This window comes from Strongylocentrotus purpuratus, unplaced genomic scaffold (genome assembly GCF_000002235.5).
Source record: "Strongylocentrotus purpuratus isolate Spur 01 unplaced genomic scaffold, Spur_5.0 spur5_scaffold_21, whole genome shotgun sequence".
In the NCBI taxonomy this organism is placed as follows: Eukaryota; Metazoa; Echinodermata; class Echinoidea; order Camarodonta; family Strongylocentrotidae; genus Strongylocentrotus; species Strongylocentrotus purpuratus.
This window is the reverse complement of record NW_022145607.1, coordinates 28,892,365-28,906,273: the sequence shown is the minus strand read 5'-3', so window position 1 is coordinate 28,906,273 and position 13,909 is coordinate 28,892,365. Positions and strand designations below refer to the sequence as shown.

The following is a 13,909-nucleotide window of genomic DNA, read 5'->3' as shown; positions in this document are numbered from 1 at the left end:
GGGGGGGGGAAGGTTGCCTTTGTCGCATTTTATTTTGAGCGTTACCTATTAAAATGGAGTAGCGACAGGCGCGTACGCAGGGGGGGGGGGGGGGGGGTTGGGGGGTTAAACCCCCCCCTTTGGTAATTTTTTGTGTGTAAACCCCCCCCCCCAAAAAAAAAAAAAAAAAAAAACCCTAAAAACCCCCCCCCCCCCCCCCCCCCCCCCCCCCCCCCCCCCCCCCCCCCTTTTGGATTTTTTTTTTTTTTTTTTTTTTTAATTATTTATTTAAAAAAAAAAAAAAAAAAAAATTCCCATGGCCAACCTAAAAAAGGTGACCTTACCCCCCCCCCCCCCAACGGGTCAAAATGTCAAACTTCCAAATTTCGAGACCAAAAAAAAAAAAAAAAAGTGTCCTCTTAGTGATTTCCAGTTGACGTACGGGTCAGATCGTCGCGACTTTTAATACTCACATTGCGATGTTTGCGTTGTTGCTCATCTACTGTAACCTTACCTTCTGAACCTTCTGAAATTGGAGTCAGCAGGGCGGTATTCCGCATGTCGCTTACTTGTATGGCAGGTGATGCATGCTAGAGTGTGTTTCTGAAATTATCAACTGATGTAGCTATTACAGACTGCTGGTCGAGGGTATTCCATGCTCGTCCAGTTTTTGGAAAAAAGGAGTATTTGTATACGTCCTTTCTGGCAAAGGGGATTTCTATTGAGTGATGGTGGTTTCTTCTTAACCTTGACCCTGTTGATACTTGTATGTAGTCCTCTTGCTTTAGGCCCACCTTTCGCTTGTAGATTTTGTACAGCATAACCAAACGACTCTTTTCCCTCCTGCGTTCAAGTGATTCCCATTCAAGGCAGGTCTGCATTTGTGTGACACTGCTGTCCCTTTGGTAGTTTCCTGTTACGAAGCGTGCCGCCCTCCTTTGAACTGCATCCAGTTTATTAATCTAGCGCCATCAGTTAGTTTAATTTAAAAATATTAGTTTAAAAATAGTAGGACCTTATTGTAATTGGATCTATTGTTACAATGTAAGCCACTCCCCCAAAAAAGTTAAATTCAGCCAACTGTCGGACCCCCTTGAACAATTAGGTAAGATCGAATGGGCTAATCAGGGGAGGGGGGGTGTGGAGATGGCTCATCATATATTTTTTTGAATAAAAAGCATCGAAAGTGTGAGGGCCTCTTTCTGAGAACAGCCAACTGAAAGTAAAGTAAATGAGATAAGAAGCACATTTTGCTTCCCGTTTGATAAGAAGAATATTGAAATAATGAATATTTTCTTTCTTTTCGTTAAGAAAATTTATTGGAATAATGAACAAAATATTCTATGAACAGAAGAATAAGCTGTAGGTACAAAATGAGGCAATGCAGACTTCAAATTGAAGGAGAGTTATCGCATTTTGATAAGTAATTGTCTGTTTACTGTCGCGACCGTAGACTGTGATGGCGCTAGACTATAAACCTGATCGAGAATGACTGACTGACTCACATTAATAACCGCCTTTTTTGTTCTCAACGGTGTATTATTAAATGAATATACATGAACATGTAGATAGCAGGAAAAGAGCACTTGATTTGTTTATGACTCACAATTCTTGTTGTGTTGAACTAATAAATGCCTTCGTCCAATTAATGCTCTCGTATCGTGTTATCAGAGAGGGAAACAATGGCATGTAGAAAGTGAAACAAAAGTCTGATTTCCTGATAAACTTCGAGTTTATTTATTTATGACACCGATCTCAACTATTCGCAACCAATTCAATACCCTAGTGTATGTTCCATACCCTAGTGTATGTCCCATACAAATCATTTTCTGATTACGTAATATGTCATTGCCATGTCCACGCATTTCAATAAGCGAATCGCAAGGCCAAAGAAATTAACGTAAAGTTGGGGTTTTTTTTCGAAATTAGTTGCTATCGTGTTTTAGTCAGTCTTTTGTGTTTTTACCAGGATGGCCTCGTCAATGATAGCAACACTGTCTCACAAGAAGGGAAAAATAGTATGGACGGTATAATACAAGATACCAGCAAAATGATAATTAGACAAACCATTAGCGATAAGTGAATATACAAGACGAAAATGTCAAACTGTGGACTCCATGAGTAAATGTTCAACTATAAGGTAAATGCATTTGCACTGCATTATTCAGGTAAGAATAATCTCGAGTATGATGGGTCTAACCATGGAGCTACTGTAGGTCCATGGTCTAACAGTAGTATGTACATCCCCACTTCACCGTACTTATAGCTACTTGCGCCCTCTACAGGTGGTTATTTCATCAAATCAGCTAGGCGTTGTGGCGTGCGCCTGTAATCCAGCTATAAGTGGAAGTTACAAATTGATTCAGCCGAGGACGCAGGTTCGAAGCTGAATCACGTCTTTCGGATGGTGACGTTTAAAGGTCGGTCCCAGGACGTAAATAATCATATCTGATTGATACACGTCTGTTAAAACCCAATACACACACACACAGCTAGGCGTTGTGGCGTGCGCCTGTAATCCAGCTAAAAGTGGAAGTTACAAACTGATTCAGCCGAGGACACAGGTTCGAAACTGAGTCACGTCTTTCGGATGGTGACGTTAAAGGTCGGTCCCCAGACGTAAATAATCAGATCTGATTGATACACGTCTGTAAAAACCAATACACACACACACACACAGCTCAAATAAATGGCGCAAATAATCTTTGAGATTGAAGAGCGCCATCTAAACGAAGAACCAACCAGCTCTTAATTAACATAAGAAAAGGGGGATCATGCGGACCAACATGCACCGATTAGGCATTGTTTGCTATATACAGTGCGTCCCAGAAAAAAACGAAACCGAGAATATTATCGATGTTTTATCTTAACTTAGTCGAATTTATAATTAATAAATGACACATATGTGGAAAGCTTAGATCCTCCTCTTTCATTTGATGCAACTCATATAATGCATTTTTCACGCATGAGTGATTGAAATGAATTTGAAGAGAGGAAACCAAAAATTCATTTGGCGGACGGTATCTGAATTTCAAAGAGAAAATCACATTTCTAGAAACTTGAGTTTCTGCCCTTTCATATGACACCTCAATCACGAAAAATGAGCTAGGAATAACAAAGTTTTGTATGATTAAAGTAGTGCTTGCATTTCCATAATTTTATCAAACGAATTCGTTTTCACTGGCTGCCTACCTTAGCAACAAACGGAATTGACAAAAGACTTAACTCCATTTCGTTGACGATCGGCCGTAGACGAAAGACTTCAAATTCATTTTATTCACTCATGCGTTAAATATGCATCGTTTGAGTTGCATCAAATAAAAGAGGAGGATCTAAGCTTTCCAAATATGTGTCATTTATTAATTATAAATGTGACTAAGTAATGATAAAACGTCGATAATTCTCGGTTTCGTTTTTTCTGGGACACACTGTATATAGCAAACAATGCCTAATCGGTGCATGTTGGTCCCCATGATCCCCTTTTTCTTATGTTAATTGAGAGCTGATTTGATGAAATAACCACCTGTCAGTGACCATGCAGGGAGTATAATCCCCCCCCCCCCCCCTATATAGCCAAACTAATGCAGACGAGCAGATTAATGTATCCATACACCTTTCTTTCTCTAAATAATTTTGATTATATATATTTTGTAAAGATTTGATTTCTTCTTTCATTGGAAGGAATTATCACTCGACAAAGGGAATATCCCCTTTTCACCCTAGGACATTAAAGTTTTTTTTATTTTTATTTGAGAACCCCAAATGCCTGTTCATAATTCCACCAAATCTAAACTTTGACAACGAAAATGGATCAAGAAAACATTGACCCACTTTCAAAATCGTTTGTTTTATATTATTGTGATAAATACACGCAGCCGGTCAGAGATAAAGGAGATAAAGGGAGAGCGAGATATGAATACGCAAAGAGGTGTGTAAAGGGGAAAGGGAAGGGAAGGAACAACAAGAGAGAGCGAGTGAGAGAGAGAGAGAGAGAGGGAAGGAGAGAGAGAGAGAGAGAGAGAGAGAAATGGAGAATAATACCCCAAAAAAGAACGACCCGAGTATTAATGCGGCAATGGCGCTCCACTCCTTTTTTCTCTTTTGCAGAAACTTCTTGAAAAATCTTATATTATTTTCTGAAAAAGCAAAGATTGCTCTTCACGTATTTTTCATTAGTGCCAAATTTAGTGTGCGTATATACATTAAGCGAAAATGCCCAACACAACCCAACTCATTTAGTAGAATGAATAGGGTGTATTAAAGGGATTTGGTAACTTTGTCTCAGATTCTGAAACAAAACCCTGAATTTAGCTCATGCTGCAATCATAATTAAAAATCTTTAGGTCAGTCAGGAACCCCGTGACTTTTACAAGCCGATCGTCTGTCTGATTATCAAGATAAGGCACTCATTTGGAGGCGCATTTTTTGTAGGGCTTCAATATTTATATTAAATTTACTGGGCTTGAGCGGTATATCATAAATATTGACCAAGCCCGAAAGAACCCCAGTCAATATAATTATTATTACCTAAACAAGGTATTTTAAAGCAAATTATTTATATACAACTTTGGTATCAAGCCTGATTTTTTTACTCCCGTCTGTTTGCCGGTCCATCTGATTTCAGGACATTCAGGCAGGTATGTCATTGTGACGCAACAATGATTGTTACTCCGTGTAATTATTACCGTGCGTACACTTAACGCCTAACATAATATTGCCCTCTGATTTAGTACAGGGGTCTACGGGGGAAACCCGGAAGAGGGCAATATGGCAAATATTCACCGCTCCGGTTTCATATTCGGAGCAGCGTGCAAAATACGACTTTTTATTTAGCAGCGTGCAAAATACGACTTTTTATTTAGCAGCGTAAATGCCTTTTATAGGTAATAATATAGTAATAATGACTGCTTTGGTTATTTGTTGTGCTATCCCCCCCCCCCCTCAGTGACTATGCCCATGCTACATCACTTGCTCTGCAACATCAGAAGGTACTTGTATGGATTCTAATTACTCATTGAGTAATCAATAGGGATCAAAAGATCGAATCCTAAGATTGCCATGGCAACTCAGATGAGGAGGTGAAAGCCGTCTTCTTGGCATGACGATTATGTAATTCGACCTTTATCATGATTTTAAGATAACGATGAGGAAGAACGGGATAATGAGGGAAAGGAAAAACATGAATTGACTGTTTGTTTGGAGATTAATTGAATTTGTTATTCACTATAACACATGATAGGGACAAATCGAGTTTACATAACATGAAACTCAACATGTGGTTTTCGATTTAAATTTTCAAAAGGAGGACATGTTCGATGTTTGTTCCAGCGATACGCGGAACCTGCAATTTCAAAAGTATGCCTCTTGTATTTGTACAAGAAAAGAAAATGAACAAATGAAAGTTCCAGGGGTAAGAATGTTTTCAAATTTAGATAATTATCAGCGAAAATTACAGATTTGCCGACAGAAATGTTGAATGGTAGTGTCACATCAGACTAGGGTCACCCCTGGCCGCCTCTTACCCTTGTAACGGCAGGCTGGTAAGAAATTAATACGAGTAATAATAATAATAATAATAGCTCACATTTATAATGCGCCTAATACTACGTTTCTAGGCGCGGAACATATTATTACCCCGGTCATCGGATTCAGGCTTACCCGCACACAAGGTATGCACATTCTCCACTCCCTGGGGAGCATTCCAGCCAGTCGCCATTTTACAAGCGCCACTTGCTAATCAAACCACATTAGCTTTCGCATCCTACCGGGTACCCATTTTAACACCTGGGTGGAGAGTGGCAAATGTAGATCAATGTCTTGCCAAAGGACATTAGTGCCGCGGCGGGACTTGAACCGCGGACCTTGTGATCCACAGTCCGGTGACTTATCCACTCGACCACGACACCTCTACCCTTTACCCCTTTAACCCTTTATCTGTTTTCCTAAACCAAATTCTTCCAAATCTCCCACTTAAAAACCGGTGTTTTTTCTAGTAGGGTATTCGCCTCGGCTCGGAGTACAAGATTGCATATGCTTTAGAAGACGAAGACGAATATGTGAAAAATCATAGTCTCATTTTAAACCACAACAAAAATTGTATGTATCGGAAAGAATTGGAAAGAGACCCCTAGTAATATTGAAATATTAAAACAGGATTTAGCCCTGGAGGAATTGAATTATGTCCTCAAAACATATGATTTGAATATTGCATATCCGATTCTTAATTCATAGCTACATTTTCCTCACAGTAAAAATATTCATGTGTAAAAAAATACACGTAATCGTAATATATATATTATGAACCCATTGAGGCATATTCAAATAAATTCAAACAAGAAATCGAATTAATGAACAACATTTGGGTAACCCGACGGATACAAGTTTACGTGTTAATAAAACATACCGAAATGAATTTATTAATTTCACTGTAACAAAGTTTATTCGTTTCGGTACTTTTTTGATAAACAACACTTTTCAATAAATAACAAAAGTGAAATCCAAATCGAGCGCCACATCGAAAGTTGTCAGAGAAGTCATTGTAACAACATAAAAACCTTTACCAAAATACAATCTTATTTTTAATGAAAGCAACATTACAGTTTCTAATAACTATGCTAATTGCTTTACTTCATTTTCACTACTATTGGTCCCCTATTTGCTTCCAAAATTGCTACTCCAAATAATGGTCATTAAAGGAATTCGTTAAGAACTAGATCAGGCATCTCTCTTTCTGAATTTCCTTACTCTAATGAAATAATTAAAATTACTAGATCATTGTATACTTAGACATCCTAACAATTAACAATTAGTACTTGACTTGTGAAGGGAATAATTCATTACATTGTAAAACTCATATCTAATCTGTGTTAATACAATGAAGGATTTTACGCACTTGCTAGTAATAGCCAATGTAATGACGGCAATGCAAAAAGCAATATATCACTGGAATACTTTTAGACCTTAGTAAAACGTTCGACACGTTACTTTATTCTTGTTGTGTGTGGTGTTCAACGCTCTCGTGGTTTAATAATTATTTAAGTAACTGAGAGCAATGGACTATATTCAATGTAATTGCTTCACTGAGCCTTCTAATTGTATGTTGCGTCCCCAGGGATCTATTCTGGACACGCTTATGTTTTTAATGTATATTAATTTAATAATTCATACGTCATCATTTCTTATTTTCCATCTTATTTCCAGATGACACTGACATTTCTTATTTTCAACAGGACAACAAATTTTAGAACATTATTTCAAATGTTGAATTACTTAAAGTTTCGAAGTGCAATAGGGTTTCTCTCAATTTTCAGAAAACACAATTTATGCATTTAACACACGTTATATATATCCATGTAGCTAATACTCCTCACAATATTGATATTAACGACATTTATTTTATCAATTTTTAACATTGATTAGAATTTAACATGGTTTGATCACATTAGTCATTTCTCGAGGTGTGGAAGTCATTTATATATTAAAGTTAATAATTATGTTGCCACGAAAAAAAGAAATATATATTTTTTCTTTTTATAAACTAAATAACATATTAATACTTCTCCAAATAACGTACCGCAATATTCATTGGGCTATCTATCGTATCAACAAACTTAATTCTATTATTTTCCTACAAAGGAAAGTGACCGTCTTTGTCAGGAATGTCGGCGTCGGTGACCGTTCTTATGCTAGGAGTCCACTGGGCCAGCGCAAGTTGGTGCCAGTTCGCGCCAAAGATTATGTGATTGGCGCGTAGTGGCTCGCTGTGGCGCCGAATAAATGTCCGCTCGGCATGTGTCGCCAAGTGGAATAAACTGGGTGCCATATGGTGTGCGCCAAATGCCACCCGGCTTGCTCCAAAATGTTGCGCCAGTTTGCGCCAGTTCGCGCCATTACACGGCCATTTGATTCCAAAATTCACCCTGTTGGTGCCATTCGCGCCAATAGACGGCTACTTTGCGCCACTTGGTGATTAGTTTGTGCCAAAGGTCGCCAAATTGGTTTGAACTTGCCGCCGCTTGGCGCTACTTGCCGACTATATAAATACCGGCCATCGGCTAATTGGTTCAACTAGGCGTTGTGGCGTGCGCCTGTAATCCAGCTAACAGTGGAAGTTACAAACTGATTCAGCCGAGAACGCAGGTTCGAAACTGAGTCACGTCTTTCGGATGGTGACGTTAAAAGTCGGTCCCCAGACGTAAATAATCATATCTGATTGATACACGTCTGTAAAAACCCAAATATACACACACACACACACACACACTGGTTCAGACCCTCCTCAGCTGCTGTATGAACAACATCTCTACTAAATATTTACAATTTTGATAGGCGGCAAGTGGCGCCGAATGGCGGGCAACCAGGTGGCATTTGGCGCGAAGTAGTCACCAATCGGATACTGTTTGGCTCGCGCCACTGCACATTTGGCGCGCCACTTGGCGCCAAGTAGCGCCATGTGGCGCGAAATCTCATTGGCGCAACTTGGCGCGCGCCATTACATTCCAGTGGATTCCAATAGGCGGATTGTTTGCGCCAAAGGGCGATATGCAGGGGCGTACGCAGGATTTTTTCAAGGGGGGGGGGGGGGGTTTAAAATATTTTGCTCCCGAAAATTTGAAAATCGCGCCGGCCGAAAAGTCGCTCAGTGGGGGGGGGGGGGGGTAAGCGGACACTTTTTTTTTTTTTTTTTTGGAGGTAAAAAAAAAATCGCAACGACTCAGCCAGCCGAAAAGTCGCTCAGTGGGGGGGGGGTAAGGTCACCTTATTTAGGTTAGCCGTGGGTATATTTTTTTTTTTTTTTTTTTTTTTTTTTTTTAATAATAAAAAAAAAAAAAAAAAAAAAAAAAAACCAAAGGGGGGGGGGGGGGGGGGGTCTAGGTTTTTTTAGGAGGGGTTTACATACATAAAAAGTGCATGATTTGACGTTTTCATAAGTATATAGCGATTGCGTACGCCCCTGGCGATATGTTAGCGCCATTTGGTGCCACTTGGCGGACACTTGGCGCTGATTGCTCGATGCAAGTGGTGCGACGAAAATTTCAAACATTTTGAAATTTTCTTGCCGCCACATTCAAATTTGGTGCCGTTACGGGCCACCACGAGCCAGTTGGGAGGCAGTTTGAGCCACTACACGCCACTAGGCACCTTATTAGCGACACTAGGCGCCACAGTAAATTGCACTGGCGCTGGCCCAGTGGACTCCTAGCATAAAGTTGCTAAAGTGTGACGTAGGCTAAAAGCACCTACGATTGAATTACCATGGCGACAGGCACTGACTTCATGAATTATAGAATTCATGAAAAATAAATTAAGTAAAAGCCATTATTTTGAAGTGTTTCCTAGAAAAGTGCAGGAATCACGTTTTGAAAAGGAAAATAAATTTACCCCAAGTATATACTTGAATTGAAATTAAACTAAAATTCTTGATCTTCTCGTAATATCAAAGGAATACAAATTTAGTGAATGTTGGTCCAAATCTTGCAAAATATTCCTGAACTCGACTTAGATTACTAATAACTTTTTAATTCGATTCTCGTTCCTCATTCTTCAGCCCAATATTAGAACATGAGGTCATAGATAATCAAAGTAACCAACTTATATTTGATAAGTGCATGATTTGACGGTATCACAAGTCATACTTTCAGAGATATAATAGGAGCGATTGTATCATCTATAACACTCTTTAATCTATCGACAAAAGCAGAGAGATATGTGTCATTGGTTTATTACTAATTTAGCGAGGGCGTGTAGCGATTAAGCGCAAAAATTGCCCATGTGAAATTGAAACTCGTTATATAGATTACCATTCAATAAAAGGCAAATCACATCCTACCTATGGTGAACATGTGATTTCGCATAAAATAAATTGGGCTTAATAAAACACAGCTCAAAGCTTAATGGATGGAGTTTTGTTTTTGTAGTAAAGGGGTAAATACCTGCCCTTATCCCCCATCTCCTCCTTCCATACCCCATATGGAATCCTTGAGATCTGAGATTTGAGATCTGCGTCACAACCGAGCGACAAAATGTATGTTTGGGATGTTGAAACTTTGCATTTCAGGGCAAGAGAACGGTTAGGGCCTTTTAGTACCGGTTTCCTAAAAAATTACTGCTTCTAGAACGTGTACGTGTGAGGTTTAATCGTAGCGACCAAGTGATAAAAATAGATATTGAAGCGTTAAATTTGTTTTTATTTTTTTAATTTGTATTTTTTTCCCCCACGGTAGGGCGTTTTATTAAATAATAAAACGTCCTACCGTTGGGGGAAAATGTATACTGCTTTTAAAATTTAGAAGCAGTATACATTTTCTTCATAACAACAGCTATTGAGTGATGACAACATTTACTGGATACAACCTTGAATACGTAATAATAAGACACATACAAATGTTTAAGAGGTCCTAAGATTAGATGCCAACAATGTGCATCACATTGCCAGCCAACACCCACCGACCACACTCCAAACACCCATCATGCCAACAATAGATCCGGTCCAGATGTTCTGGCCATCCTTAGGCTTTCACATAAACACTCCGGGGCCCGTACGGCGAGTAAAAACAGAAATTTTGGGAATTTGATTTGATTTGATTTGATTTGATTTATTGGTTTCTGCATCTTTTTTTTCTTTTTTCATCATACATTTTCATGAACATAATATGGTTTGATATAATATTTTAAGTGTATATAATTTTATACAGATAATATGCCGTAAAAATATTACGGGCGCCGTGGTGCTGAGTTGGCTGCTCCCAATTCTCCCGGCGTTTTTATCTGACCGTTAGGCCGTATAAAATACGGGCCCCTTACGGGTCCCGTGCGGGCTCCGGACGGTGCCCGGACGGCCCCTCACGATTTGCTTTGGTCAATTCTCATGAAAAATCTTTACGGGCGCCTTGCGGTGCTCAAGGGTTCCGTACGTGTACGATACCGCTCCCTTGCGGGCCCATCAAGAGCTTCGGGTGATATGCACAACAACAGGCGTCTGACGTCCGAATGCCTTTTGAAATGAATATTGCCCGTGCCAGTCCCTCACGGCGGCATCTCAAAATGTACAACGCAGCTTTAAATGCAGGAGGTGTGGGTGCCAGAGGACACATAGTTCAGTGCACCGCACGGGAACCGAACGGGCGCCTTGAGGAACCCGCCCGGGCCCCGGCAAGGCACCTTCCGGGAGCCATAGGTGCACCTGCTCATCGGACCGAGCCCGTAAGCTTACCGGCCGGCACTCGGCCGGCACCCTTACGTGCGCCTTGCACTTCACTTGACCAATTTTTACCGGGCACTTCCCGGGCGCCGCAGAATATGTGACCACACCTGCCGTAGAAATGAAAATCAGAAGATTCCCGTACGGTCTCTAAATCCACGGCAAGCCGCCGGGAAGGGAAAATCGTATTCGGTGCCCGGTTTATATATGACCTATGCATACCTCCACTGCTCTCGCCCGCCGAGCGCAAGAGTGCAGCCAATGAATGCCGACCGCCATCGCATAACATACCATTGATTAAACATATTATTAGCATTAATCGAAAAGACCATTGAAACCTGACCAACATTTTTCAAATGTATCTTGCTTCATATTTCACAAAAGATTTTTTTTTTCAAACCTAAAATAAATCTTTACCTCGTTTAAAACTTTTTGTGGTAAAAGGCGAATTCCAGCCAATTTGTTTTTATAAATTACCCATTTAAACCAAATGATAAGTGAATTTAAAGCTTTATTAATTGTATTGGGTGTGATTCCAAAAACAACATTTTCGACTGTTAATTTCAAAACAAGTTTACATCTTTCGTACAATTTCTTTCGAAATATTCCAATACCTTCCTCACTATGTGACATTAAAAAAAATAGGTTTTCAACGGTTTCGTCATGCAATCAACAGAATGTACTTGCGCTGCTGATTTAACCTGTATTTTACACAAATAAGAGTTTGTTGGAGTAATGCAATTAACCAAGCAGTATTGGAACCATCTAAGTGTAACGTCTGGTATTGTTTGGTATGGTATAGAATTAAAACAACGCCATTTCTTTAATGAGATTTGTTGCCGAATTTTCTCTTCCCATCTTTCTTTCCTTTTTACATGAGCTGATACCCTTCCTATTACCATTGAAACGTAAATATGTTTACATCATTTTCTTTGCTTCATGAAACTTCTAAGAATAGGCTATTTGGTCTAAGTGGGTTGGTCAACTACGTAAACGCATTGATAGGTTGTGAAAAACTTTCCAACTTTTCATCAATCTCCCCTAATGCTAGTCAATAGAAATATTGTAAGTTTTTTAAAAAAAATTGTCTGCTTTGTAAACTGACCATCTGCTACAATTAAGTCATTAACAAATCTTACACCCTTCTGGTTCTATTGTCTAAAATTAACAAGGTTTTTATTTATTACAATGTCTTCATTGTGGCAAAGAAAATTCAGAGCAAAACTCTCCTTTGCTGGAGTATCTATTTGCTTTTCCAAAAACACACCAAGAAGGAACTACATCCTTCCAAAAAGGATTCGTTATCAAATCAATATACTTTTCTAAATAACTATAACGGTAAAGTAAAAAAATTGCAATCTGAGAAAGAAACAGAGCTCAGAAAAGAGTTGAAACACAAACCGTCAATAAATCCGTTATACATTCTTCGTATCCAAGTTATTTTTAGCGAAGTAAAGAAACATTCGGTATTGATCATCTTCACACCTCCATGCATATATGAGTTACACATCTGGCTTCTTTTGATAAGATCATTTGATAACGTTTTCAAGCTTATCGTGTTTCTGATAGGAGGTGCAAATATATTTTGCCGTTGATTATGGAAACATTATTGTCATTATTGCAAGGGTGAAATTTTGATTGGATAATTTCATCAAAATTCAATGCTTGGAAACATTCGAAGTAATGATTATTATCAATATACGTTTAAATACAGCCCGGGCACAGAACCTGAAGAGCTCTCCGAACACTGCCGATATGCGTGACATTACAAGTTGGGCATGATTTACACAAGCAGATGATGTCCCATGACATCTCACACATTTTCAGTGCCTGTTTTGTCATCTTCTCTTCAGTCAATTCTCTTACTTTACTACCGTCAGTATAAATGTTTAATCTATAGCCTCACTCTAAAGTATTATTTTGATGAAAAATGCAGCGATGAAAAAAAAAGGAATCCGTCGCTTGTGAACAAAATAAGACGCCATTTTCAGTTGCATACACCGCGGTATGTTCGGTGTTTCAAGAGGGAACATATGTCGTCCATGCTATCATTCCGGGATTTTTTCAATATGAAAGTGTGGTTTCTTTGAACGTTCATTAACCCCTATCCTGTGTACTTAAACACAAAATATTTTAGTGAAATCAGAATCGGTTTCCTATACCTTTTTGAATGGTTTGACATGCCATTACATTTATATACACTATAAAGCTCATTATAATTTAAGAAATTATAGCATTGCATTCATGTTCATTCTTTATGGGATGGCGTCTGCTTGTGCAAACCATGCTCAACGTGTGATGTCAAACATCTCAGCAGCGTTCGGAGAGCTCTCCAGGTGCTATGCCGGGGTTATATTTTAGCGTTTTGTAATTGATAATAATCACTTGGAATGTTTCCAAACATTGAATTTTGATAAAATTGTCTTATCGAAGTTTCTCCTTTGCAATAATGGAAAAAAGGTTAGGTTTGTTAAATCTTCGCACAGCTACCTTAAGGACCATTGCGTCTAGTGGTATGCGAATGAGTGTGGGAACCAAGCGAGAAATTCTTTTTGATTAGGAAAGTTTGCATTTTAGTGCTCTAGAAAGCTTATCATACATCGTTGTAGTGCAAGGTAATTACATGCAATTTTCTTCCTTCCCCTGCTTCTTGCAAAGAGGAACTGAAACAAGGAGGGGGTATGTATTACACACGCTACCCCCCCCCCCCAATCAACAATTCTGGGGGAT

At 39.1% G+C, this 13,909-nt stretch overlaps 1 long non-coding RNA gene across 1 annotated transcript; it reads right to left on the bottom strand.

Annotated features, from left to right (window-relative positions):
* Positions 1 to 497: 497 nt before the first annotated feature.
* Positions 498 to 13,296, bottom strand: LOC115927993. Its single transcript, XR_004065806.1, has 3 exons — positions 13,282 to 13,296; positions 11,162 to 11,164; positions 498 to 941 (listed from the first exon to the last, which is right to left on the bottom strand). It is a non-coding gene; the product is annotated as an uncharacterized LOC115927993 (long non-coding RNA).
* Positions 13,297 to 13,909: the final 613 nt, after the last annotated feature.